The following is a 24,254-nucleotide window of genomic DNA, read 5'->3' on the forward strand; positions in this document are numbered from 1 at the left end:
AGAGTGGTATACAGAATTTTTAAGTAACTCATTTTATCTGGAGATTTTAGATGTACTTTCCTGATCCCAAAGTTATTAGTTGAGAAATGGGGGCAAAAATCCATGCAAACAAAAATCTGTTTCAGATTGAGAAGCTGGTGTATTTAAGATGAATGATTTCAGGAACTCCGCTGATATCCATTATGGACTGAGAAAAGCCCAAGATGATGGAAAGCAGGAGTAGACCCACGCTCCTCCCCTATGTGAGATCTGCTGCCAACATAGGGCAAAGACATGCACTCTACATGGGGCTACCTTTGAAGGTGACCCGGAAACTGCAATTAATCCAGAATGCGGCAGCTAGACTGGTGACTGGGAGTGGCTGCCAGGACCACATAACACCGGTTCTGAGAGATCTGCATTGGCTCCCAGTACGTTTCCGAGCACAATTCAAAGTGTTGGTGCTGACCTTTAAAGCCCTAAACAGCCTCGGTCCTGTATACCTGAAGGAGCGTCTCCACCCCCATCATTCAGCCCGGACACTGAGATCCAGCGCCAAGGGCCTTCTGGCGGTTCCCTCATTTCGAGAAGTAAGGTTACAGGGAACCAGACAGAGGGCCTTCTCGGTAGTGGTGCCTGCCCTGTGGAACGCCCTCCCAGCAGATGTCAAAGAGATAAACAACTACCTGACATTTAGAAGACCTCTGAAGGCAGCCCTGTTCAGGGAAGTTTTTCATGTCTGATGCTGTACTGTTTTTAATATTCAGTTGGAAGCCGCCCAGAGTGGCTGGGGAAACCCAGCCAGATGGGCGGGGTATAAATAATAAATTGTTGTTGTTGTTGTTGTTGTTGTTGTTGTTATAAAATGGGACAGGGGAGAGAGAAAAAGAGAGTCGCAAATGAGAGGGAGAGGGGTAGATTTTATGTTCTGTGCTGGGTTGTGTCAGCTCATGTGACTGAGCTAACACACTTAGGATCCAGCACAAATTTCCCCCTCTATTGTTCTACCACAACCATGCCTTGGCTCAGCTGGCTGATCCAGAAAGTGCAAGTTACACTGGCTGTTTAGCTGAGCTGGAGTTGGGGATTTAATTCTGGCTTATTATTATTATTATTATTTATTACTTATACCCCGCCCATCTGGCTAGGTCCCCCCAGCCACTTCCAACAGGAGATTAAAAATACATTAAAACATTATTGTTGTTGTTGTTGTTGTTGTTTACACCATACTGCAGAGTAACACAGTATTGTTACCCAAGTTGCTGAAGGGGGGTAGTGTATGATAACCCTGAAGTGTAGTCCAGTATTGTTAACTGATTTTTTTAAAGCAAAAAACAAAAACTGAAATGGAGTGAGGAAGGGCTGTGAACTGCACTGATTGTAGCAACACTAAGCCTACCTAAATGCGAACTGGCTGAGTTAGAGATCTGCTGAATCCTAAACAGCTCCTGCCAGATCTTGCCCTAGGATTGCCCCACAAAGCAGGGAATGAGGAGGATTTTAAAAAAATATATACATATTTATTTATACATTTACGGTATTTATTTTCTCACTCTCACCCCCGCCCACACTCCCTGCTTTGTGTAACATCTTGTCCAATGACAAATTCTGAAGAACCCAAAAGCTTGCTCAACCTTCGTGATGTTTCAGTTGGTCTCAATAAATGTACTGCCCCGCTGTGGATCTTGAAGCTTTTTGTCTTAGGGATCAGCAATCCTTTTGGCTTTTTCACATATAGTTTTGTACATAATGTGATGTTACAGTTAGTTAATGGTAATGTCCTGCTATTGGACATGTCAACAATCTCTATTGGTCTTGTGACCCTTGGATCAATCTTCTCCCAAAGGAGACAGCAGTTGCCAGACTTTAGCAAATACATACATACATAGTATAAATACACAAATACACACATAATGTCACAGCAATATTTTGCTTGTCCAGACCACTAATCTCCAGTTCCTGATTCTGGATGCGATACTAACCCCCAGATCAACCAGGATGAACAATTTAGGATGTGGTGGATCTCTGGCTCGGGTGGCTGGTTCCCAGTGTAAGTTAAACCAGCAAACAGAATGGTGTAGTTCAATGGTGTAACTCAAACACTATTTAAATGCTTGTTTTTTCTCTGTCAGGTTTAGGCAGGCTCAGACCCATGCCTGAACAGAATTTGGATCCAGTGTACTTTACACTTGCTTAACTTAAAGGTAAAGGACCCCTGACAGTTATGTCCAGTCGTGAACGACTCTAGGGTTGTGACGCTCATCTCACTTTACAGGCCGAGGGAGCTGGGGTTTGTCCACAGACAGTTTTTCCGGGTCATGTGGCCAGCATGACTAAGCCGCTTCTGGCGAAACCAGAGCAGCGCATGGAAATGCCATTTACCTTCCCATCAGAGCAGTACCTATTTATCTACTTGAACTTTGCCGTGCTTTCAAACTGCTAGGTTGGCAGGAGCTGGGACCAAGCAACGGGAGCTCACCCAGTCATGGGGATTTGAACCGCCGACCTTCTGATTGGCAAGTCCTAGGCTCTGTGGTTTAACCCACAGCGCCACCCCCGTTCTTTTGCTTAACTTAAAGGTAAAGGTACCCCTGACCGTTAGGTCCAGTCGCAGACGACTCTGGGGTTGCAGTGCTCCTCTCGCTCTATATGCTGAGGGAGCCAGCATTTGTCTGCAGAAAGCTTCCGGGTCATGTGGCCAGCATAACTAAGCTGCTTCTGGTGAACCAGAGCAGTTCACTCTGTTTACCTTCCCGCCGGAGCTGTACCTATTTATGTACTTGCACTTTGACATGCTTTTGAACTGCTAGGTGGGCAGGAGCAGGGACCGAACAATGGGAGCTCACCCCGTCGCAGGGATTTGAACCACTGACCTTCTGATCAGCAAGCCCTAGGCTCTGTCCAGCCACTTCACTTAGGCGAGTGTAATTTACTCTGGCTTCCCATACATAGGGCTTCTCCCTTATTGGGCTACTTTATCTCTTTGGTTGTGTTTTCACACAACCATTAGACACTTCCGAAGTTCTTCAGAAGTATCTACCTGATTTCTGTGGTTTTTACATATATCCTTTGACCAGGAGTACATTTTTCCTTAAAGCAGTATGATTGTCTATTAAGCCTAAAGATTTCCTCTACTGAGTTTGAGAAAGCAGTTCTTACAGTGGCTGAAAGGGCCCCCATGGGAGAACTCATCCTGGTTTACTGCCCTTTCTCACCTCTTTATTGGAAATGGAAGCTTCATCCAAGCCCATAAAAACAGTGAGGTGTGAGGATGTGGAAGAAAGCCTTCATCCGCCAATATGTGTTGCTACTCATTTCCCCAGGTCCAAAGGCACAGAGTCAACTTGGCATCAGTTGTTCCAGCTTGCTGCTGCCTTCACCTGAGATTCTCTCACCATGTTTGTTGCTGGGAGAATAAAAGCCTCCTGAACTGTTTCCCAAAGGAAACGTAAAAAAGACCTTTGTGAGGAGGAGTCAAGCTGAGAGAGAAGGTGTCAGGCCTGGGCATCCACAGGAATTTTTCAGGGGGAAGTAAACAAACATACATAAGTGTCAGCAGAGAACAGATCTACAATTTCTGCTAGATCAGGTGACTGAGTGGGTAGGCCTGGCTTTTGAGAAACTTGCATTCCACGTCCGTCCTTCCATTGCTTCTCAATGGGTAGACCTGCAGTCCATCTATGGGTGAATGCAGCATCCAGGCAACCTCTTTCTCACTCACTTCTGTCCCTGGCTTCCTTCACAGCTTCCAGCCTTTAAAGAATTGCACTGTTGCTACAATCAGTGCAATTCACAGCCCCCTTCATTTCAGGTTGTTTTTTGTTTTTTTGTTTTTTAAAGTTAACAATACTGGACTACACTTCAGGGTTTTCATACACTACCCCCCTTCAGCAACTTGGGTAACAGTACTGTGTTACTCTGCAGTATGGTGTAACCCATACTCTTACTCTTAGGACTGTTCTGTCTCCTGCGGTGTGGCATAATAATGATGGATTTAGTCAGCATTGGCATTAGCAGAGTAATTCTTAAAGAAAAAATACAAACTCATAAGAAAACCTTACATTTTATGAAATAAGACCTAGGTTAGAAGAATCATGAGTATCTTCCTTTATTTTTTACTTTGCACACTCCCCACCTCAGCTACACTAACATCCTGGATACCTGAATTGTTTTCTGTTGGGCAGCAATAACTTCTCCACCAGGAAAGACCAACAGAAAGTGCTTAAAAACAAAACAAGAGTCTACATCATGAGCGTTTCATTCTAGCCTTCTCTTTGTCTAATTGCCTAAACCGCTTTCCTAAATACCAGTCATTGCTATGGCTTCATTCACTGTCCAAAAACACTGGAAGGTGGGAACAGGCTAGCTTCTCACAAAACAAGGGGGTGAGAATGGCACATGCATGTTTTGATTCATTTACTAGGTTCTACAAATGGTAGAAACTTAGGCAGCAATCTTAACCTACCTCCCAGTCTAATGGGGCTTTATGGAGCAGTGGGACCACCAGCATCACATCTGCATCCCTGCCATGGCAGCTGAGAGGGTCAGATAGATCACTGTGCGAGCCTGAAATCACACCCAGTGCCATCACATGCAGTCGAGGATTGGGGCTACTGCTACTGGGGCACTTCTGCTGACCTGCACATTTGATGGGCAGAAGGAGGAGCTCCACGTCAGCATGTTTATCAGGCAGAAAGAAGACTGGCAAAGTCCAGCAGTGTAGAGGCCTGTAGTGGTTCAGACAGAGATGAGTGCTCTGTGATGTAGAGGAAAACTGTGGGGTGGGGGCTTAGGGAAATGGGACTGCAGAGAGTCCTTTGGGTATGAAAATTGGAGGGGGGAGATGCACCAGGGAGCTGTGGTAACAGGGAAAGAGGAGTAAGCATGCATCATGGGGTACAGAGAGAGGTCTGTAGCGGTTCAGAGAAGTCTGTAGTGATAAAGAGGAAGCATTCAGATGGGAAAGCAGGGTTAAGAGCGAACTGATTAAAAAGAAAGCTCCGAGTTATTGTTAAAACAACCACAACATTTAACCTAACAATATGACCTGTTTGCATTTGGTTGTTGCTTTTTTTCAAAGCAACAGCTATATAACATACAATATATCTATCTAACTTATTTATTTAATATAAATATACAGTAGCAGTCAGATTGATTGGCGTGCCGCATCCCTGGCTATTTTATTTCCAAATGCTAACAAGAAATTTGCCATCTTTTGCTGCACCTGCATGCTGAGCTGTTGCTCTTTTGCTGATCTATCCAGTAGTTCAAGATGTTGCTGCTCTGTTGGGCCCACAAATGAAAAGTCATCCGGCATGCGTAGAGATCATGACTTCAATCTAACTCTTTTCTTATTTAAGGTCAAAGAACAGTTCCCTGAACAACTGAAACCAGCCTCACAAGAGTCTCCATGGAAGTTCCAAAGGTCTCTTTAGACCTTTGGTTTATTTCGTCATATTGAGGGCATAACTATGCAGCAAATATGTACCTGCTTTTAATAAATCAATTTACCTGCCCCAATGCTTGTAATTGAAGTTTGGTAGGGATTGCAGAGAGAATCACATGCTTAAGATCCCTAGCCCTCGCTTGCTGGACTACATAGTTCCCTGGGGAAAGGGATAGCTATCAATCCAGTTTAAATCGGCAAGATAAATCAATTGCCCTCCCAAAACTGGTATAGGTAAGTTTAACTGTTTCAGCTTCAACCTGAAAAGAACTTTAGTTATGGACAAGGTCACATCCATGCCATACCTTTAAAACACACGTCTCTCCCCCCACCCCACAAGACTCCTGGGGACTACAGTTTACTCCTCACAAAGCTACAGTTCCCAATACCCATAACAAACTACAGGTCCCATGATTCTTTGGGGGAAGCAATGTGTTCTAAATGTATGGTACAGATAAATCCCTAGTCCCTTCACAAAAATGCAAACCTAGGTTTTTAGAAGACTTTCTTCCCCAGCAATGAGAAGGACTTTTGCCTTGTGAGTTTGCTCTTAGCTTTAGTGTGGAAAGAGTTGGAAAGTCACCATGGAGAGCAAAGATGTAGGGCTTTGCCTATACATGCATGAATGGGGGAAGGGAGGCTCAGAACAGCATCCTCTTCATTTCCTAATTCTCCCTAGGCCCTCAGGTGAATTGCTTTGGAGGAAAGCTATGTGGTTTCCATGGGAACTGTGTGTACCAAAGGCTATGGATGCTTGGAGCTTTGCCAGCCAACAATTTGGGAATCTAGGAGAAGGAGGAGGTGGTGTTTTTTGTTGCCCTTTTAGCTCCTACTTCACTGTAAAACCAGCTTCTCCTCCTGTATCTTTCATCCTCAGTTGGTCCTAATACTGGCATCATGACTGTTGCTGTTGTTATGGAAAAGGGGAATGGTTTCCTTAACCACCCCCATCTTCTTCCTTTTGCCAAAAGAGAATCCCACAAAGGGTAGCTGTGCTGCAACAAAGAGCCTTGTGGTACAAACAGGTTTCCTGTGGCCTAAGCAGGAGCTAAGCTAGTCTACCGCTTATGCCACAAGACATCTGATATTCTAAATAAGAACTTAAGGAACAGCTACAAAGCTGTATTAGATTGTGTCTGACCAAACGGTCCATCTAGCTCAGTATTGCCTACGTCAACAGACAGTGGATTTCTGGGGTTGCAGGCAGGGGACACTCAGACCCCAACCTGCAGCTTCTGGGGATTAAACCTGGGACCTTCTACATGCAAAGCAGAGAGCCAAAGTTTTCGACCTGCTTTCTCTCTGTTCGTTTTCAAGCCTTTGAGCACCCTGTTTGAATTCTTTCTGTGAAGATCATAGTGTAGTGAGAAGCAAGACAGTTCAGTTACCTGCACATCATCAGACACACACCTAGCATTGCCAAATCTCAGAGCCTCTGAACAGCTCCTTTGTTGTGCAGCTGTCCAGAGGGCAAACTACCATCTTGTAGGGAAGGGGCAGGGAACATCAGGGCCAGGGGCCAAATACCTCTCTGTCTGGTCCTTGGGGTCCTCAGTACACCAGCTCCTACTCTCTTAGTCTGCTTTTGCTGGAATGTAGCCTTTGTGGGATGTGATACATAAGTAGCAGTCAAGTACAACATTCCTTGTTTTCCTAGAATGAACATGCAAGGGAATGTTTGGTCCAGCCAGTGGAAAACTTCCTATTTCCTCCTGGCTGGGACATACTTCCTTTTGCATGTGAGTAGAGATGAGTGTGACCTAACCAGTCCGGGTAACAGAAGGGACAGGGCACGCAGCCCCTCCTCTCTCTTTGACTTCCTCCATCGCTGCAGCAGCAGCTTTTAGCTAGAAATGCTCTTTTGTCTCTCAGCCAACAGAGGACACTGGAACTATCTCCATATGGGATAGATCCACATGTATATACTTTGTAACTAAGTCTGCTTTCAGAGATCCAACTGTGAACTGATGATGTGAGTAAACTTCTTTTCTATCATTTACACAAGATTGTGGTGTGTTTATTCTTTGAAGAGGGATATAAGGGAACTCACCAGGAGCCTAATATTGAGAGGCTTAAACAAGCCTGCAACCAGCTATCTCCTGTGCATTTAAAAGGGGAATGTGAAACTCTGCTAAGTAAAGAAACTTGCTAGTGCAAGTTAGGAAGGATATTAATAAACAATATATCCTCTCCTGCCTCCCTGAACATTCCAGCAGCCTTGAACTATGATAATTCTCTTATTTGCTTGGATGAAAGATGGGAAAGGGTGCAGGTGTATCTTTTTATGCTATAATGTAGCCTGCTATACAAAAGAAAGACTCCTGCCCTTTCCTCTGACCACTTTTGTCTCTGGTGCCCCAGTGCCAGACTGTTTTAGCACTCTAGGCAAAGCTAATTTTGTAGAATCATACAGTCAGAAGGCACCATGAGAGTCATCTAGTTCAACTCCCGGCAATGTAGGAATCTTTCGCCCAACATAACCCATGACCCTGAATTAAGAGTCTCATGTTCTACCAACTGAGCTATCCCAGCCTTGCACCCTAGGCAAGGATAACTATCTGCACCCACCCACAAAATGTCTTGCAGAAATCATAAAATTATTTACTATATAAAAATAAAATGTTGTAAATTTATAAGGCATAACCAAAACTAATTCATATAAAACTGTGCCCCTCAAGGGACAGTATTGTGCCCCTCTGAAGTCTGCACCCTAGGTAGCTGCCAAGTTGGCCTTACGATAGCACCAGCCCTGGGTTGCTTCCAGAAAGTTCCCCGGGAAAGAATGCAGAAAGAATGCATCTCCCTGGGTGATCATTAAGCCCTCTGGCAATTCAGATGCTGCAGGGTGTCACAGACAGGCTGGACACAGAGGAATGGTGGCAGAAACCAGCTGGGGAACCCCAAAGGAAGAAGGCTCAGAGACCCTGGATTGGTGGTGGGATAACAATGGGTGGTCAGAGGGAGAAGACTGGGAAGAGGAGGTGTCAGGAGCTGAAGAGACAACTGGGCTCAGTGGGTTGGAAGAATCTGTGGCAGAGAGAAATCTAGAATCAGAGGCAGAAGCTGAAGCTGAAGCAGGTGAGTGGATAGGCCAGACTAAGAGGCAGAGATGAGTGTGGCTACTGAAAAGTCATGGGTATCTCCACCTCCTGCTGTAACAAGCAACCGTCCCTGCAGGTCTCCCAGAACCAGAAGAGGCATGAAAAAGGAGGAGAGCCTGGTTGCATGCAGATGCCATATCCGATTGCTTGGGGGGGAAACTATGCAGAGAAGGGGACTTAAGAGGAGGCAGGGACTGATTTTCATGGCGTAAGACCACAGGGAATGAGCTGCTGTGCTTATCAGGCCTCACACTCAACCAAGTCTGTGAGGATAGTGTTTTGCTACTAGAGAGTTAACTCCATCTTTGAACTGTGTGATTACTGACCATCACGCTCATGTGGCACTGTGGTGCAACTCCAGTCACTTCTGACCACTGGCCAAGCTAGCTGGGGCCCATGGAAGCTGGAATACAGCCACAGCTATAGAGGGCCATGGGGCCCTGCGACTTGGTTGTTGCTGAATCTAGGGTGCATGTACAAATCAAGTTGAGTGTACTGGGGTGGAGCTATTAAGGTCCCACGTCCCTCGCCCTGGAAATGGCAAACATTGGGAGCCCATCTGTCATGGAGCAGAAGATCTGAACGGCAAAGGCTCCAAGAGGTGGCGAGAACAGCGCCTCCTCCCCAGCCAATCAGGTGAGAAGCAGGAGACGTCATTAACAGCCTCGGTTCTGCCTCCTTGTAAACAAACACGGCTCCGGGAGGGAGGAACAGCCTCTGACCCCGAGCTGCTTGTGGGATGGCCCTGCTGCCCTTCTCTGCGAGAGGAGGAGTGGAGAAGAAAAGCAGGATGCTTAAAAGGGAAACAAACAAGATAGCAACAAGGAGCGGGCGGGAAGGGGGGGGCGGAAGTGGTCAGGAGAGCAAGTGCAAGAGGAAAAAAATCTGTTAGTATTCCACTGGAAATTAACACATAATTGAGATAGAACCTTTGGGGTGTTCCAAGCGCTTAAGTACAACAGCACTGCAAGGTAGGTCAGGATTTTGTCGCTCTTTGCGTTCAAAGCGCTCTAGAATGCGGGTGCTCAGCGATCTTTCGGGGTGCCTTGGCCGGAAGCCCCGTTGGTTTTCATTCTAAGCAAAGCACTTCAGACAAACGCCTGCGTAACAGTGCACCCTAATATGAGTCCACGCGGAAGGAAGGCTCATTTTCAACAAGGCTTATTCCCAGATACGTGTGTGCAGGATTGCAGTTTAGGAGTTTGGTGCAGCTCCAAAACCTACATCGGTACAGAAATCGGTCAAATAATACTTATCCCCTTTGCCGGCTAAAATAAAGGGTCTCCCCACCCCACCCCGCTCAAAATATGCCCATCTTCTTTCCTTCTGCTTCCATTATGCCCGTGGTTGGAGAAAGAACCAGAGTCAAAGCCTTTTACACACTTGAAAGAGTTTGCTCCAATGTAGTTCAATTAGTAACCGAGTGACTGCTCCAGTTAACAACTGCAGGTAGTTTGGTAGATAACGCGCGCACACAAATATATACATAGAAATAAACACACACGCGCGCGCGCACACACAATTTGTCTGTCTCTATGTGCAGCCAGGGGAGAGGTTTTGATTACTGTATTACTTTTTGCACAGGTATTAACCAGAACATTTTGTTTCAACCGGGACTGATCCATAAGAAATGCTTCAGCCTTTAATGAATTCAACTCACATGTAAAATGCAATGGACATGCTAATGGAGGGAGGGGGGTGGGTTCGATCCTGTGCACGTTTCCTTCTAAATAAGTCCCGCTGAGGGCGGGTTATTCCCAAGTGCATAAGTTTTCAGCTTTGAATTTCACCCCAGCCTGCAAAGATGTCATAAAACTGCGATCCTGAGCACATTTGTTTGGAAGCAAGTGCCACTGAAACCATCCTTAGGGTGGGGAAAATCACACAGACAAAACTGGAATATGTATTCTATATGTGCTTAATTTTTCTTCCTTCTTTAAAGAAAGCCACCAAAGCCCAAGTTCATAACCTTTTTCGGATCGTTGCGAGATATATAACTTTGGACTAACTTCAAAGTCCTGAGAGGTGCTAGTATTTGCTAAGCTTTAACTATTTCACCGCTAACAGTTTCGGCGACTGTCACTGATCGATATCCATTAAAATGTTTTGTCACAGAAGTTTGGATCGGGTGAACTAAAAACATCAAAATGTTATATGATCCTCCTACTGTTGAAAAACGATGGCATCACTCCTATTGGTTTTGACGGTACTCTGTTAAATAAACTCCTAGAGAATGAAAGTGTCCTTTTGGAACAAAGTGATGTAATGAGCATCTTTAATAAGAAGTAAAACAACAAAAAACATGGTCTTTGAATGAGGGATCTAACTCTTTTTATTGTGTTACCATTTCTCTTTTTTCTCTCCACCCCCCTCCCGCTTTAGTCTAATTCTGTATTAAGAGCTACAGGGTTGTGAGAAAGCACCAAGCACCTTTACATCTCAATTTTTCTTCCCTGACATTGGCGGCGGAGGGGGCGGGGAGCGGGAGAGACGGGTTCCCTATGTGTCAAGGTTGTAAATTTCCTTTATTGGTTACAGACTGGACAAAGTCCAGGCGAGGCATCCTAGAAAGCTTCTGGAAACATAATGAGTGGACAATGGGGCCCAAATGTTATAAGCTCTCCGGAGCAACCGCAATGAAATTAGCAAGTAATTACAAGCTTCATTGTTTATGTAGCAGACAGTTTAGAAAGGGGGGGGGAGGGGTGGAAATTCAGGAGATATACCTGGTGTGATAAAATACTGTGCGTGAAAGGTGTGCCCTTTTTCTTAATCACATCGTGATTATTTTTAAATAAAACTTTCCCATGCAAACTCTGATTGGTATCTCATAGGCATGCTAACAAATATATTTGCAAATATATTTCTTTCTTCTCTGGTCGGGAAAGCAGTGACCGAAAGAAGCGAGGTTCAACTTTTTGAAACTTCCAAAGCTGCATAAGGAAAGCATTAGCGAAACATATTGTCAGCGCAGTTTCCCAGCCAGGATTTGCAGTTACCCGCAACCTAAGCACTTTGACTTTCGCTGTAATGTACTTGCAAGTCAAGACGTTTATGGCGTTCCTCTTGGGCACACGCTCCTTGGAAAGGAGTCCCAGGGAAATCAGTGGCAGACTTCCAAGCCATAGATCTCGGGGAGGAACGTCAGCGAAGCCGAGTTGCAAGTCGATGTGCCTCGGGTGGCAGTTTAAATTGATTTGAAGTCAATAAACGGGTTGCGGACAGCGATGTTGAACTCTTATTGCACCTACTAAAACTGAATTACGGTGTAAATGCAAGCATGTCTACAACACGTAAGTGTTGCGTGTAAGTGAGTGACTTTAAATCTACGTGGAGGGCAGGCGAGCCAAAACAGGATTCCTCGACAGTCAGTCCCACAGAGTCTATGAAGCTTACTGCTTTACAAAACCGCAACAGTACCAATGTTTACCTGGGTGTAAGTCCCATGAAACTCAGTGGGGCTTAAGTCTTCGTATCCCTGCATAGAATTATGTCCCTTGGTGCTTCTTAGAAGGACCTGCTCAGAAGTAAGTGTCATTGACTTCAGCGCGACTTACTTCTGAGTAGGTGCTCATGGGATCTGGCTGTCAGATAGTGCATCTTCTAAGCAAGATTTTCTCTAATGAATATATTTTTTTAAAAAATGTTCTACCATGCCTCCTTACAACAAATAACCCGTTTCCTTCCCTGGGGAGTTTGCGAAGAAAGCGGGAAGAAAGTTTAGCTTGCAATCTCTCTCCCGTTCATGGCAGAGTACCAAAGGAAAGTCTGTCGTCACTGTATTTGCAAAAGCCTCGTGGCTGACCTTCTTCCAGATCGGCCCCCCGCCCCCATTTCTACTTAATCGGCGCTGTGATCCTCTGACTCGTCCTGCCTCGGAGGTGGCGATCCCTGACTCATTTTCCTCTACTGTAATTTGGCCAGCGATGGCTTTCCTTTCGTTCGTCAACACACAGCTTCCCAAGAAAAAGGCGAATCAGAAATTGAAACCTGCGCTCTTTTCCTAATTAACTGTCCAGTTCGACGGATGTTTACTCAAAAGTAAATCCCGTTGCCTTCAAGGGGTTTACGCCTGAGCAAATGTGCCTGGAGGTGCAACCTAAACCACCTTTGCTGGTGGCCTGCAGGCTTCCAGCCGAACTCAGGATCATTGGCTGCACGCTTCCTTGGGAGTAAACGTCCCATGGGGCTTCCGACCGATGCAAATAGATACTTTTCTTATTTGTAGTAGCCTCTCTCCCCCCCCCCAAAATTTCCGTTGCTGGTTAAAATTCCCTGGGGAATATCAGGTACCTGCGATCATCTACACGCTTACTCGAAAGTAAAAAACAAAACAAATCCCACCAATGGCGCCAACTTCCAATTAAATGTGTTTCGTATCGCTATGCGGTAGGCGAGCAATATTACTGGAGGGCATCACTAATCCCTGAATTTTAAGTGCACGTGTGTCCTGAGCGAATCAGCCACGCGGCAGTAAGTGAACAGAAAAGCTCGTTTCAGCCTATAGGGGAAAAGATGGATACTTCTGCACCAGGTGTGACACGTGTCAGCAAAGCACATAAATGCTGAACTGCGGTATTGTTTTCAGGCTACCTGGAGCTCTGGAAGAGTGACATTCAATTAAAAAAAAATCGAGTGTAAACTCGTGAGAAATCATTGGGACTTATTTCCGATTCAAGGTGCTTAGACAGCAAAGTACACCTGAAACTGTCATTTGCAAGCCGCCGCCCCCCCCCCCCCATATGAATGGGAATTGCGCAAAAGCGCTACGGTCCCAGCCAAGAGGGCATGCGTGAAACAAATTCCCAACTGATCGATGCGAACATACTTCCCAACGCGATCCAACAGCCAAGCCTGAGTATTCATTATACATTATTAGCAAAATTATTGTTGTTTTCTTTCTTACCCTACCCCCTTCATCAGAAAGAAGGTCCCTGGGCGGGTCATAACACATTTTTTAAAACCCACAATACAATTAAATCCTTTGTGCTTCGGCTGCAACTGATGACGATTAAGGTTCCTAAATGCATTTGCTTTCAAAAAAGCAGCGGCTGAATTGCTTCTAAACAAACCTTTTGAGGATCACGCTATTAGGGGCGCAATAATTTAAACTGGAACCGCATGGCTTTAGAGTCTGAAATTCATCTGTTAGAATCTTTACGCGGTGAGTTGGGATGTGTTAATGATCGGCAGTTAAACGTGTCCACTTTCCTGATGGGGAAACTGAGAACTAGTGGAGCTAGCCATCCACTCTGCCCTATTCTACACTGGTTTACACCCAGAGGAAACTGAAGTGCAGCATCCAGCGAAGAGAATGTTGGAAGAGTCTGATGGAAAATAGGTTTTCTATCAGGCCATCATCTTTGGGCAGATCTCTCTGTTTCCATATCCATAAAATGGGATATTAAAAACAGACCATGTACTCTGAGGACGTGAGAAAGCTCTTTGAGCTCCGAAAGTCCTATAAGAGATTAAAAACGACTTGCGAAATAACCAGAGCAGCACGCTAATGCAGATAGCAGTTGTTTTCTAAAGCGCCAAACATTCTGCTGTAGAAAGGAATGCCTTTACGTGGCTAGAGAAAGGTAGTTCACAAAATGTGAAGGCTTCCCCATCCCAGGTTATTTTCATACATATAGCAGTGCATCAAAGAACTCTTACTCGCGGAAAGACCAAAACGAACAAAATTCATTACAACGGAATCACATTGCTGTTTACTAACTAAACAGCTTGATCTCTCCAAGAATTGGAGCTTTTATTGCCTGGTAACAAGAGCAAAAAAATCAAATTACGAGTTTATTATTTTTTAAAGTCATCGTCCTCATATGGATCCTTCATTTTCATTCTAACTCAAGGGTTACAGGAGGGCAATGAAAATGCAGGAGGTTTCCACCCCCACCCCAGTCACTGCAAGTTCAAACGGAAGACGTTCATGACCAATCAGCACTAACAGCTACGTGCATCCCGTTTGCGCAAGAATACATCCATATGAGTGTCGTGTGTACGCATAGGGAAATATATCGAATGGGTTGCGAGGGCGAAAGGAGGGCGAAGCTTCCCTTTCCCCAGAGAAAGAGCCTTGCCTTGCAGAGATGCTCTGTAACCTGCACGGAACTAAGACACCAGCCCCAGCGAAGGAGCCACGTTTCCACCCAACCCAGTTCCTCCTAGAAAGCCTTACTCGGGAGCAAGCGACCCTGAATTCATTGAGGAGAGAGGGTGCTGGCTGCACCAGCAGTCAGGCTCCTTCGAGCGAAGGGTTGAGCTGTCCTGCTGAAAAACATTAAGAAGGAACCCTTTTGACTCCCTGGGTGGGGTGAGGCTTTTCAAAGCTTCTAAGTCGTAAGGGGAGGTCGAAGGCGTCTAGCAAACCCAACTCCCAGGTTGCCTATTGAAAGAGAAGCCTCACCTCCTTCCAGCTTAACTGTTTAAAAGGCGTTTGGCGGAGAGGGGTGAGGAGAATGCATCCTTAATGCTTGGATACCCCATAAAACAGAAGTGCCAAAATCCTGTGCACAGAAGTACACGTATACCTAGGTATGGGCATACAGAATACCAATCTACTGCTTCATACTATTCATTTCAATGAAATGTACTAAGGCAATATATCCTGGGCATGCTGATTTGTTTGGGAGTAAGTGATCTTTTTTTACGAGTGGGCCTGACAACATCGGCCTGCAAATGCCACGGATCCACAGGATCCTATTTCAGTCTGCGTTCTAGACCACACTGGTCCTATCCTACATTATCAACCCGTTCATTCTTTTATTCTCTTATTCTTCCTCCTCAAGCATTAGCAGCATTTGAGTCTGGCTCCTCGACACATGCGTGGCTCGCTACTAACATTTTCTGTGCGCGCGCGCGCTCCTGCACATTCGCTGCTGCAGGTTTCCTGGCCCTCGGTTTTTTTCTCCCTGTTTGTTTGTGTTCGGGTGTGCGTGCGAAAGAAACAGAGAGAGAGACAGAGAAACAGAGCGCGCGCGTGTGCTTTCTATCTATGGATTCCCTTGTATTCTACCAGTTAAACGGCCGCCTCTTTGACCAGCAACTAGCAATCACCCGACATTAATTTATACGGGCTTTTACAAATACCTAAGCCATTTAAAATGCTGCGCTGGGGTTGTTGTGTGTGTGGCAGGGAACATCTATCTATTGAATAGGCGGTGTCACACGGTAGCAGGCTCCCTTGTCAAGGGTGATTGTGTTTTAGGCAAACATTTGAGCAAACATAAAGGCAAAGGTCAAGGACTGTTCAGTTGCAGGGTGCGCTTAATTCACCTAGCTAGCCAATGGGGGCAAAAGTTGCGTTTTCTGCTAGTCCCACAGACCAAAGCGCGGAAAAGGGGCATTAATCCCTGGGATCGCTTGTTTCTTCCATCACCCTGCACACTGTGCAAGCTTTGGTTGGGGGGCGGGATGGTGGGGTAGAGGGACCTCCGCCCCAGGCGAACTCTGTCCCCAGCGCATGTCAAAGAATCTATTTTGTTGCAAAGGAGCTAGTCCGTAGTTTTAATGTGGAAACGCCCTACTACCCTCTTTTATTGTTTATTTCTTCCCCAGGAAGGGAAAGGAGGAGGACTTTACGCTCTCTTCCCAGTTTTCGGAAAGAAAAGTCGGAATCAGCACCCAAAGGAACCAGAGTCTTCAAAAAATGAAGCCCAGCCAATTACATGGGACACAAATATGATGTCATATTTTACGCACTTAAGAGCGAGGCATCTGAGATGGATACTGGAGAAACAACCACCGAGGGCAGCAGCAGGAAAACGTGTCCAAGAGAAAGAGACAGGCAGGTGCAGCTGGGCTGCCAACAGGATCTTAAGCACTGTGACGCAGAAGCAAATCCGGTCCGTTGAGTTCAATGGGAGTTACTCCCATATAGTGGTACTTAGGGCCGCTCCCAAGAGACGCAGGGAACCCGGAGTCCTTGCATTTAGACGAAATCCACCATCCTGAACCGACAAGCCAGTCAAAACAAGGCACTAAACCAAGACTCCGGTTTTATTTCACATGTTAAATGGGCTTCCATTGTAGCTTCCACTGAGTTCTGTGGATGAGGGGGGGGGGTGATGTCTATGCTATGTAATGCGGTTTCACTCCGAGCTAATCTGCTTGGGTCGTATTTTCTCGGCGGCTGGGATTATTTTGCTTAAATGGGGGGCGGGAGGGGGGATCTTTCCTATCTGGAGACTGACGAGGCACAGCGCAAAGGAAATGGCTGTGCATGTAACGTAACACACATAAACAGTTCTTAAAAATGAAGCTAACTCCCCAGATCACCCGCGTGGCTTCTCCCTTTGAATAAATAGCCCTGTTTGAACCAATGGCTGAGCTTCTGGAGAAAAAACCTCGCGCGCGTGTAGGACTTTGGCTAATACATTCGACCCTCGGCGTCGTGGACTTAAGTGGAATCCGGTGTGTGATGTTGACGATATGATTACATGGCGCTATACATTGCAAAAGGCGCAGCTGCACACAGGCTTTTTGACGAGGGAACTGGCAGCTTGTCTTACAGCTGGATCCTACGCACGTTTACTCGGAAGTAAGCGCCACTGAGCTGAGCGGTATGGATCCTCTTAAAGCAAACGCCATGAATTTTCGCCACGTATATTCACACAATGCACTGCTATTATTTACTACATAGTTTTTAATTAGCAAATTCCTTTTACAATATGTCTTGTTTGTCCCAACAACAACAACCCTGCTAGTTGGGTCAGTTTTGTTTTTCTCATAGGCCAACACACACACACACATACACAGGATTCCTGCAGTCCAATCATAGAAAGTTTGGCCCTACGTATACATGCTTTGAATGGGAAGTAGGTCCCATTCAATTCAATGCGGCTAAATTCTAAGTAAGTGGCAGTAGGACTGCACCTATCGTTTACTTCCAGGTGTGACTCGGATCGGGGCCTAAGATGCCACCCTTCTTCCCACAATATATCAAATAAATAAATGAAAACCACGAGCCCACCGGTCCCCCATGACATATTGAATATCATCTCATTCAAACATATTAAAATCCCACTCCCTAGGAACCCACTGAAGTGGGAGATTGGGGTATAAAGCATCTTGATTTAGTTTGAAAATAATCCCGAAGTGAAGAGAATAGGGAAAAAATAAAATAAACAACAGCAAATCAAATCTAAACAGGATCCAAGACATACACAAATCATATCTCTATATGAAATGAGTTGGGAGAACATAAGCAATCCATCAACTATGTATCTAGTATGTACATCAAGCATTTAAAAGGGGGGGGGGATACACTTGAAAATACACCGAGGTAAAACAAAATGAAAGATGAAACTTACCCCATGTGTCCATCAAAAACAAACACCACCAACCCCCACCCCGATTTCCTCCTTCCTCTTGCAGACACTTCCTGCTTCCTGGCCCTAGAGTCAATAAGGATTACTACAAGGAGGAGGACCGGGGGGGAATATAAATAAAAATGCAGAGAGATATATAGAGAGAGTGTGACTTGCTGCAAGTTTGGAAAAATAGTCATCAGAGCAGCTGGGGTCTCCAGGCAGGCTGCGGCTGTTTCTCTGAGATGGCCCAGGCCCCGGCCTCGCCCCGCCACCTGGGTCGTCTCATAAGCTGCAAAAAAAAAAAAAAAAAAGTTTGGGGAGCGAAGCGAGCCAGTGCAAAGTTGTTTCCAGTCGGGACACAATCAGTGTTTTGCTTGCTCCTTGGTGGCGCTGGGGGATTTTTTTTTTTTTTTTAACACGCACCTCTCATTTCAGTTAACTTTTTAAAGATTAGAAAAAGGAGCTTTAGTTGGAGGGGGGGGAGCTGTATGGGGTTTCTCTCTCTGTCTCTCTCTCTCTCTCCTCCCTTCCGGGAGACTTTCCTCGTTATTCATCTGTTTAGTCTCCTTCGCCGCACAAAAGACTATCAGCTGCGTTATGAAAAATGGTCTAAGCCTAGAGAATGTCACAGTGGTCGACTTATTATTTTAGCCTCATTCTTTAAAAAAAAAAAAAAAACTCGGGGAAAGTTTGCTTTTGATGAATTCAATAAGAGCGGGGCTTCAGCGGAAGAGATTTTAAGAGAAAATCATACAGCATGGGGCCACAGCTTAGAACAGCCAGATGGCCCGATAGGTAGACTCGGCTGACTCTGTTGCCACAGCCAAGAGATAGAATTACCAGACTTCAGCTTCTTAGCTCTCTCAGCCCCCCACCCTTCCAGCTCCTAATCTACCTTCACTGCCACTATGACTTGTTGGGGGGGGGGACGACTTATATTCACATTACAGTACTATATAACATTTTCATATTTTATATATGGAAAATCGTTATTGTTGTTGTTGTTGCTGTTATTTCTTCCACGACTTTTGGAGGGCAGGACTTTAGGTTTATTTTCATGGGAGCGGGGGTGGTTTAAGGAAACAGGTTCAAAAGAGTCAATGGGTTATTGGAGAAAGGATAAATCCGATCCTTATTTTAATCTCGGGTTCCTTCTGACTTGTAAGGGAGCGGAGGGAAAATTGATGTAAGTTGGTCGAATTTTCTTTGTCAGTTATTTGTCCTCCCTAAATCTTTCCCTAGTTTTTGTATGGCTGTCTCGGGTAGGGTGGGGGTGATTCAGACAGACAGGCAGGAATGGTTGGTGTTTTATTTAAGCCCCAAATCCCATGCCCACTTGTTTGGAAGCAAGTCCCGCTGCATTAGTAGCTAGGATTGTTTCAAAGTAAATAGGTGCAGGGCTGAACTACACGCCCCTATCCATATTTACCTGGAAGTCAAAGCGACTTGCCCCCCCCCCCCCAAGTAAACGAGCCTCGGATTGCAGCCTTAAACAAATCCAGACTAAGAAATCTAATTTATCCTAGGGAGCTGCAGATTCATGTGATGAAGTGATCTGTGGTCCCCGGAAGCTTATGCCTCGAGAAATCGGTCTGTCTTCAAGGTGCCACAAGATTCTTTGTCATTCACTCATTCAATGCATCCATTCTTTAGAAAGACATAGAAACACTCTTGTTTACTTTCACTGCTTTCCTCGCTTTTTTGTTTTTGTTTGGGCTGTTTAACTTCTGATCTCCCTTTTGTGCCCACTGAAGCGAAGGTCAGGAGAGACCCTTGCCCCCCGGGAGGACTTGTATCCACGGAGAGAAGTGGCCATCCCAGGGAATAAAGATCACCAGCCTCTCGCCCTCTCGAGGTGAGCTCGCTCCTTCTCCCAGTGACCGCCTTCTTGCTCGCTCCCGAAGTCACACTCCAGGCCAGTCTCTGGGTACCTCCGAATCTCTTCGGAAACAAATGCCCTTCACCTTTGCCCTTGTCCCCTGGGAGGGGTGGGGAAGAATCCCAGGCTTCCCCGGGAGCTCGGCTAAAGGGCTGTCCCTCGTTTGGTTCCATCCACATGCAGCCATGGAGGAGGCAAGTAGCTCGAGTGCACCCACCCACACGCGACCTCGAGGTCAAGGGCTAAAGTCTGCCTTAGTCAATTCAACTGCCTGGCAAGTTGGCCACCAAATGCATGCCATCAAGCGAGGAGGACCTTGAAGACAGCTCCTTGTGCCTCTGTAAAAACTAAATAAATAAAATAAATAAAGTAATTAAGTAGTGGCTAGACGCTGATCCTGATGCCTCGCGTTGCAAAAGGAGTAGCAAAGGTGTGGCACCGCTGTAAGGGACCTGAAGTTTAAATAGGATTCGCTGTTTCTCTTTCTCCCATCCTTGCTTCCCAGTCCCGTGTCCCTTGCATTGCAAACGATAAGGAATCTCATTCGTGTATGTGATTTATGCCATTCATTTATATTCTGTACACCCTGCTTTTAAAGGTAGTCCCCCTCAAAAAAACTTGGGGGTACGATGGGCTACAGGTATAGATGTTTCCCGCCCCCCAAAGACTTTTGGGTAAAATGGGCTGCGCGCGCGGGTTGTCTTTGAGCAGCTAGCTTGCTTCTCAGACTCAGTTTCCCAGCAGTAAAACGGACATTGTATTTACCTGTTTTTTACAGGGCTGTGGCTATGTAAACCAAATGACGTGAAATAACTTTAAGGCTGCAATCCTCCAGACACGTCCCTAGGAGGAAGTTCCAGTGAACTCAGTGGGGCTTAGTTCTAACTAGGTAGCTATAGGACAGCACTGCAAAAGCATTTTATTGCATTGAAAATGATGCATTAAAATGGTTACTTCTTTTACAGCGATAGGCTGTTAGTGCCAATCCCCCATTTATAGTTTTGCATTTGGCAAAAGTGGAGAGTTAAAAGTCGGGGAGATCTTTCTTGCAGTATTCTCCCCTCCCCAAGTAGAATTATCACTTTACTATACCATCAAGTCAGGTTTCTACCTCTCAGTCTCTCCTTTCCATCTGTGAAATGGGAATAATACTGGCAGTACCTCAAGGCACAAACTAATTGTCTCCTGTTTTGTATTTCAAGAGCGAAGAAGTAATAAGGAGCTGGTTTGAAAGCCAGATTTTATTATATGCCATAGAGAGACAGATGATAGATGATAGATGATAGATGATAGATAGATGATAGATATAGAGATAGAGATAGAGATAGAGATAGAGATAGAGATAGAGATAGAGATAGAGATAGAGATAGAGATAAAAAAATGTACCAGAAGCTTCAGCAAAAACCGAGTAAATGAAAATTCCCTCTTTACTGCTTACAGTGCTCTCATAAAGAACAAAATGTTGATAAACTTGCACCTCTATTGTGTAAACTCTGCCTTCTCTTCCCTGTTTACTTAATCCAGTGTTCTGCCGGAGTTGATGTCCCCAGGATCAGAAACATAAGTTTGTCGCAAACGCAGCACTTTTATCTCTGTGGGAGCACTGGTGGAGCTAAAAAGTCAATCTACAGTTCTTAAGAGAGAGAGAGATGCTGATGATGTTTCTATATTGCTCGTGCAATTTGACAAGTAGAGAAACTGAGACTGGGAAATAAGATGACAAATCCCTTCAGATTTTTGGAAGGTTTGCTACTGACACTAATAGGGAGGGATTTGCCCTTGGCCACCGTTCCTCTTTAAGAACTGGACCGATTGTAACACACTGGTCAACTCCAAGTTCTCATTGTTTGGAATAAGAGGTACTGGGGTCAGGCCTAGTCGGGAGTCGTGTGCTGTGTCCAGTAATTCTCTCCTGGACCCTCTCCTTCTCCTCCCATTGTTTAGAGTGGACGTGAAGGGGGGGGGGACTCTGAACATGCTCAAATGCTCCCTGGTTTGTGTTATTTCTTGGACGTGCCAGACCGACTACGAGAGTTGAGAAACTGGCTGATTTAGAGGGACCCCCAACACAAATTTTACCTTGATGAGTTCGTGCATCAGTTCTCCAGAACCCATGAATTATTGGCCTCTAATGAAGATGAGAGTAATAAGGCTCAGTAAAACAAACTTCCTATGACGACTGAGGATGTTTTTCACCTGCAAGTCGTCGCTTGAAGTCGTGGTTACAGGTGGTGACTCAAATGAGTTCACACTAATTTTGACACGCCACATGTGGATGTCCGGTTTCACAAAAAACTGTTGCTACCCCTGATAGCTATGTTGCACGACTGAAATCCTGTCATTTCTCTCATGTATACATTATGTGGAAATGGATATGTTGAATATTATTCATTGGTTTGCATTCTGCTATATTGGGAAAAACATTTGAAAAAAGAGACAGTGTAAGCTATTGGTTAGAGTGTTGGACCTGGGAGGCCATGATTCAAACCCCCACTCAGCCATGAAACTCACTGGGTGACCTTGAGCTAGTCACACGCTCTCTCTATCAAACAACCTACCTCACAGGCTTGTTGTGACGAAAAACTGCGGAGGAACCATGTATGCCACCATAAGTTCCTTGACAGAAAGTTGGGATATGAATAGTAACAAATAAGTGATGCACGGTCTATATAAACATTGCATACCCACTATCTACTAATGTGCATAATTGATATACAACAAGAACTTTCCAAGTCCCACTTACTTCAACTGGAATACTTAAGTGTGGGCTTAAGGCTGCAACCCTCTACTCATTTACTTGGGTGTAAGTCGCACTGAACTCAGTGCAGCTTGGTAGATACTTATAGGATTGCCCCATGGATCTCGATCATTGAAATCAATAAGGCTTATGAGCTTAGCTTTGGTTGGATCGTGTTTAAGCTGCAATCTTGTATCTACTTAGCTGGGGGTACACCCCATTCAGTGCTACTTACTGTACTTCTCAATTGAGATACACAGGAGTCTATACTGTTGAGGTACATAAAGTAAAAGTCTCTATATGCGTTCAGGTAAGTTACGGTATACAGGACGGTGCATGCTGGGGATATGTGCCATTTAATTGTTTATCCGTTTTCCCACCCACAAAATACGCTTCCTTTTGATTTCACACCAGCTTTCGATTTGATTTGTTTCTTTTCTCTTAAGCATTCAGGTGTAGCCACTGCCCAGAGTCTCAAAAGTCACGGAGTCGAAGTAGATCCGGGTCTCCTTGAAGTCACAACGGGACTTCGTTGGAGATATTCCACCATTTAAACAGGACTTTGAGTTGAGCTGCACGTCATCTAAAAGAACTTCACAAGCCATTTGCAATCTGGATCAATGAGGTCTTTTGTGGCACCCAAAAATAAAATAAAATACACGGCACCGCGTGGACTCTGGCGTTTCTGTGCCCTGAAATTAGCCCTTTCGCTGAGTTTGTTTTAGTGTTAGGAAGAAGAAGAACGAAACGAAAAAAAGGGAAAAGAACAAAATAACAAGCAAGTAATTCCCTCCCCCAATCCGTTGACGTACCAACGATTGAGAAAGGGTCTTATCCAGAGATAGTAGGGCAACACTTCTCCTACTTGCCGAGCTGCTGCCCTCAAAGCGTATGTCTCATTTCATTCCACATAAATAAATTACAGTACGTTGACTTTCCATCATAAGCGCCAGAGCAAGTTCTACACCTGCCCTCAATTGACGCGGACCATCGCGGTTCAGCGGGTCGGGCTGAAAACTGGCGAGTATTTGGGGCGGCAGGTTGATATACTAAACAGCAGTACATTATTCAAAGTCTAAAAAATATGCCAATAAAAAGCAGGAAATATACCCCCAGTATCCTCTTACGTGTATGTAAAACAGGTACTACTGTTTCCCCCTGGATAATGGGCAGGTGGAATCTTAAATCAGAATCTAATCTGCAAGTTTGCCCTGTTTCTTGCTTTTTTCCATGTTAGAGACTTAATGCACTTTCCATCTTCCAGCGGCGTTTCTCTAGAATCTTTCCCCTGTCATTTTCCTTTAAAAAGAAAGAAAGAAAAACGAGGGATTTTATGGGTCGGGAATGAAGTAAGTGCTAACTTGTTTTACAACCTGTTGAGCATCTTTGTTCAGCAATCGCGGGGGTGCGGGTCCGAAAGATCCAAGAGGATAAATTTCATTTTCTATTCCACTAACTCCTTCTTGACTTGAATAATTTAAGTAAACGATCTGGGGTCAACAGTTAGCAGCAAACTTCAGCCCGGATAATTTAAAGCTGCCCAGCAGCTCAAGAACTCAAACCATTAAAATGTGGCAATAATATTTAGCTGCCACTGATTTCAGGGGCAAATCTATGTGCGGTTTTTGAACTGCGTTTGGATTATTAAACTAACTTTCACGGACTGAACTCCACAGAGTTTAAAAACCTAACGAGAATTCTGATAAATTGAACTGTTTGGGTTTAAAGCGATTTAATTCACATAAATCAGCAGGACTAACCTGGCTGTAATCCTAAACACATTTACTAGGGGTGATCC

At 45.1% G+C, this 24,254-nt stretch overlaps 1 long non-coding RNA gene across 2 annotated transcripts in view; it reads right to left on the reverse strand.

The window, feature by feature from the left end:
- LOC309342382 overlaps positions 1-18,239 on the reverse strand; it is a 225,145-nt gene extending 206,906 nt beyond the window's left edge. The window contains exon 1 of one of the 2 annotated variants that reach the window (XR_014156753.1): positions 17,841-18,239. This is a non-coding gene — a long non-coding RNA (uncharacterized lncRNA). The remainder of the gene's footprint in view (positions 1-17,840) is intronic. The other variant, XR_014156754.1, reaches the window with a different exon arrangement.
- Positions 18,240-24,254: the final 6,015 nt, after the last annotated feature.

Source organism: Podarcis erhardii (assembly GCF_964252035.2).
Source record: "Podarcis erhardii genome assembly, chromosome: 5".
In the NCBI taxonomy this organism is placed as follows: domain Eukaryota; kingdom Metazoa; phylum Chordata; class Lepidosauria; order Squamata; family Lacertidae; genus Podarcis; species Podarcis erhardii.